At 48.2% G+C, this 4,924-nt stretch overlaps 1 protein-coding gene across 1 annotated transcript in view; it reads left to right on the top strand.

The window, feature by feature from the left end:
- The first annotated feature begins 237 nt into the window (after window positions 1–237).
- The window catches only part of PRPF40B (PRP40 pre-mRNA processing factor 40 homolog B (S. cerevisiae)), an 82,059-nt gene continuing 77,372 nt past the window's right edge, over window positions 238–4,924 (top strand). Inside the window, exon 1 of the mRNA XM_011964880.1 lies at window positions 238–584. The gene's annotated coding sequence lies outside the window, so the exon portion shown is untranslated. The remainder of the gene's footprint in view (window positions 585–4,924) is intronic.

The following is a 4,924-nucleotide window of genomic DNA, read 5'->3' as shown; positions in this document are numbered from 1 at the left end:
GAACCAGGGGCTGGCAACCTCTTCCGGTTCGTCTTGGCAACGTGTATGAAGGGGGCGTGACTAGGGGCGTGGCCATTTTACCGAAGGTTTAAATATTTCACTAATAGCGGAAAGTAAAGGCTTTCCTAGTTGGGACAGCGTATAGGGAAACGTTAGGGATTATAGGCACCGAGGAGGTAGCCTGGCTTGAGGGGCCAGTTAAAGGGAAAGGCGAGACTTAGGGCGAGACCCAGCGGGGCTAATTGAGGCGACGCGGGAAGAGCGGGACCGCGGACTGGATTTCGACTTCCAAATTCACGCGAGGTATAGGAGTCTGAGGGTTGCACAGGACGTTATGCATTGTTTGACTCCTCCAGCGCCTTTAGAGAAACTTCTATCAGGCTCGCCTGCTAGCACTAGTCGGGGAGATAATGTAACCAGGGAGATGTGGCGGACAGAAAGTGCAGGGAGTCTCTGAGGAGCGGATGGAGGATCGTGGGTCGCTTTACTAAGCAGAAAAAGACTCTGCGAGAAGGAGTGGTGTCCGCTTGGTCCCGTCAGCCGGACCCACCTGGACGGCTGGGGCCACTTGTGGTCGCCGGGAGGTAAGAGAGAAAACCAATGGAAGCACCTTCAGAGGAGAGTGCCTTGGAAGGAATCTTGGGATGGGAGAACGAGCCTGTCGGAAAAATTGGGAATTTGGGGCTGTCAGAGATGCCCTGGAAAACTAGAAAGACTGTTCTCTAAAAGAGGAGTTCTTTTTGTTTTATGCTCCCTTTGCGAGGTACTCAAGTGTAGCAGTTATAAAGAGACATACTTCAGCTCGGAATAAGAAAGATTCAGTTCCAAAACTGCCCATCAGAAGTGTCAAGCACACATCACATGGACATTGCCAGAGAATTCAAGTGTCGCAAATGAGAGACTGGCCCTTTTGGCCCTGACAGTATACGATGGTCCTCTGCTTCAAGAGTACCCACCTCATTTACTGTTCTGTGGACTTGCTTAATGAGTACGTGCTTATTTTAACTCTCATGAAAGATTGTAAGTTTTATTTTTTAACAGGCACTTTATTAAATATGTTATGTAAACTTGTGAAAATATCAGAAAACCAATGATTTTTTTTTTTGAGACAGAATGTCGCTTCATAGCCCAGGCTGGAGTGCAGTGGCACAATCTCGGCTCGCTGCAAGCTCTGCCTCCCGGGTCTCGGTTCAAGCAGTTCTCCTGCCTCAGCCTCCCAAGTAGCTAGGATTACAGGCACACGCTACCATGCTCAGCTAATTTTTGGTTTTTTTTGTAGAGACAGGTTTTTACCATGTTGGCCAGCCTGGTCTTGAACTCCTGACCTCGTGATCAGCCTGCCTCGGCCTCCCAAAGTGCTGGTATTACAGGCGTGAGCCACAGCACCCGGCCTGAAATAATTTTTATAAAAAGTGATTACATCGAACATTAATAATATTAATATTATTAAATATAAAGGCCGGGCGCAGTGGCTCAAGCCTGTAATCCCAGCACTTTGGGAGGCCGAGGCGGGAGGATCACGAGGTCAGGATATCGAGACCACCCTGGCTAACACGGTGAAACCCCGTCTCTACTAAAAATACAAAAAATTAGCCGGGTGTGCTGGCGGGCGCCAGTAGTCCCAGCTACTCGGGAGGCTGTGGCAGGAGAATGGCGTGAACCCAGGAGGTGGAGCTTGCAGTGAGCCGAGATTGCACCTCTGCACTCCAGTCTGGGTGACAGAGTGAGACTCCGTCCCCCCTCCCAAAAAAAAAAACAAAAACAAAACAAAAAATTATTTTCCAACTTTTTTATACATGGTTTTTAAATTTCATTTTTTTGAGACAGAGCCTTCCTCTGTCGCCCAGGCTGGAGTGCAGTGGCACGATCTTGGCTGGCTGCAACTTACACCTCCCGGGTTCAAGCGATTCTCCTGCCTCAGCCTCACGAGTAGCTGGATTGCAGGCATGTGCCACCATGCCTGGATACTTTTTGTGTTTTTAGAGACGGGGTTTCACTGTGTTGGCCAGGGTGGTCTCAAACTCCTGACCTCAAATGTTCCACCCACCTCAGCCTCCAAAAGTGCTGGGATTACAGGCGTGAGCCACTGCGCCCGGCCATATTTTACAATGAAAAAAAAAATAGGTTCTACACAACTTCTTTTTATTGGTTGATTAATTTTGAGGCAGAGTCTCGCTCTGTCACTCAGGCTGGAGTACAGTGGTACAGTCTTGGCTCACTGCAACCTCCACCTCCTGGGTTCAATTGATTCTCCTGCCTCAGCCTTACAAGTAGCTGGGATTACAGGTGCCCACCGTCACGCCTGGCTAATTTTTGTATTTTTAGTAGAGACGGGATTTCGCCATGTTGGCCAGGCTCATCTTGAACTCCTGGCCTCAAATGCTCCCCCCGCCTCAGCCTCCCAAAGTGCTGGATTACAGGCGTGAGCCACTGCACTGAGCCACAACTTCTTGAGTGAGAAAGGAGAAAGGAAAACTCTTGGCTTCCAGCTGCCTGAGGTAATTCCTTCCCCCAAGGTGTCACGAGGGAAAGGTGGTGGTCACCATCATCTCCTTTTTGGTGCCTGGAAACTCAAACTTCCCCTCTGGTCCTCAATCCTCCCTACTACTGGAGAAAAAGAAACCTGGGCACCCTTGCGGTGTGGATGCAGCGATTTCTAAAGGGCAGCTTTCTGCTCAAGATTGTGAGTTTTCTGTTTACACAGTGTGGTAGACTATACTAGCTATAGTTAGTTATATATAGTATAGTATCTATACTAGATGAAAAGTCTCAGGATGGTCTTCTATGAAGAGGTGATGACTGAGCTGAGATTTGATAGTCGATAGGTGACCAGTCATGCAATGAGGTGGGGTACACTGACCCCATCAGAGGGGGTAGCTGTGGTTCCAAAACTGGAAGCAGTTTGGTGAGTCTGAGGAACAGGAAGGAGCCTGGTGTGGCTGGAGCAGGGCGATCAATAAAGAGAGGGAAAGAGTTGAGAACAGAGAAGTCATCAGAGGGCAGCCCATGCCAGCCCATGTAGTTCTCAGTATGGGTTTTGGTCTTTATTCTTAGTTCATTGCAAAGCTCTTAAAGGATCACAAGCAAGGGCATCCTATGATACGATTTAAGTTTGAAAATGATCCCTCTGGCTGCTTGTGAAGAATAGATTGCAGGGGGCAAAAGAGGAAGCAGAGAGATCAGGTAAAAGGGTATTGCAGTGATCTAGGTGAGAGGTAAACCCAGGTGGTAAACCCAGGTGGGCATGTAGGGGTGGTGAAGATGGACAGGAACTGTGACTGTGTTACATTTTGGAAATAAAACTCCAAGGAGTTGCTGATGGATTGGATATGGGATATGAGGGAAAAGGAAGAATCAAGGATGGAACTGAGATTTTTGACCTAAGAACCTGGGTGGATGGTAGAACCCCCTGCTTCAGAATATATCCAGAATGTGACCCTATCTTAGCAGTTTTCCATGGTCTGCTGGTCCAACTCCCCATTATCCATTATCTGTTACCTGGAATACAGCAAGAGTTCCCTAACTGGTCTCCCAGCTTTCATCCTTACTGCCCTTCTTTAGTTTATTCACAGCAGCTGGGGTATTCCTATTACACTGGCAATCTACTCACATCCTGCTTCTGTTCAAAGTCCTCCATCTTCCTCAGGATAAAAGCTCATGGCCCAGCCCCTGTTGCTTCTGTGACTTCACCTCCTGCTCTTCTCACTTGCTCTTTCAAAAATTTCAGTCCTTATCCCCTGTGCACTGTACCTCTTCTTGGCTTTCTCCTTAGCCTTTCTCCTTAGCCCTTATTATCTTCTAATGTATGATGTAGTTTACTTATTTTTTTCTGTTTACTGTAAGTTTTCCAGTAGTGGAATGTAAGCTTTAGGAAGGCAGGGTTTTTGTCTCTTTTGTTCACTGCTATAGCAGGTGCTTAATAAATATTTATTCAGTAAGTATCTTACGTAAATTGACTGCAGAGGAGAAGTCTGTGGGAGGAGCAGGTTTGTACAGGGGCAGAAACAAAAAGTTCTGTTTTAAACATGTTAAGTTTGAGGTGCCTGTAAGGCATCTTGGTGGTGCTGTAGAGAGGTGGGCACATTAGTTGGGTCAGGGAAGAGGCCTGGACTGGAGATATCCACTGGGGAATCATCATCAGGAAGATCTAGATGTGGATGCGTAGGGAGAGAGTGTGCATAAGAGAATGAGGAGGGCCCAAGACCATTTCTTGGGGCATGCCAACATTTAGGGCAAGGCAGAGGAAGAGGGGCAAAAAAATTAACCAAAAGACGAATGTGGATAAAGAGAAAAGCTAGCAATGGCACCCATCACCCATCTTCCAGTTAACTCTCCCTGGCTCTAGAACAGTGGTCCCCAAGAATTTTAGCACAGGGACTGGTTTTGTGGAAGACAGTTTTTCCACAGATGGGGGGTTGGGGAACATGGTTTCAGGATGAAACTATTCCATCTCAGATCATCAGGCATTAGATTCTCATAAGGAGCGTGTGACCTAGATCACTCGCGTGTGTAGTTCACAACAGGGTTCTCCCTCCTATGAGAATCTAATGCCACCGCTGATCTGACAGGCAGCGGAGCACAGAGCTCAGGTGGTAATGCCCACTTGTCTGCTGCTCACCTCTTGCTGTGCAGCCCAGTTCCTAACAGGCCACAGACTAGTACATGTTGGGGACCCCTGCTCTAGAGTAGTCTTTCATAGGCACTCTTTCCCCGGGGTTGATGTGGTTTACAATGGAGGCCACATTCAGGTTCCTTCTGGATCTTTGCTCAGGGCCCCAGGCTCCATCTTCTCTGGGGGATTAGAACACAGTGGTTAAGAACATAGGCTCTGGCCGGGCACGGTGGCTCACGCCTGTAATCCCAGCACTTTGGGAGGCCGAGACGGGCAGATCACGAGGTCAGGAGATCGAGACCATCCTGGCTA

Source organism: Mandrillus leucophaeus, unplaced genomic scaffold (genome assembly GCF_000951045.1).
Source record: "Mandrillus leucophaeus isolate KB7577 unplaced genomic scaffold, Mleu.le_1.0 Scaffold118, whole genome shotgun sequence".
Lineage (NCBI taxonomy): Eukaryota > Metazoa > Chordata > Mammalia > Primates > Cercopithecidae > Mandrillus > Mandrillus leucophaeus.
This window is presented reverse-complemented; position numbering and strand designations above follow the sequence as displayed.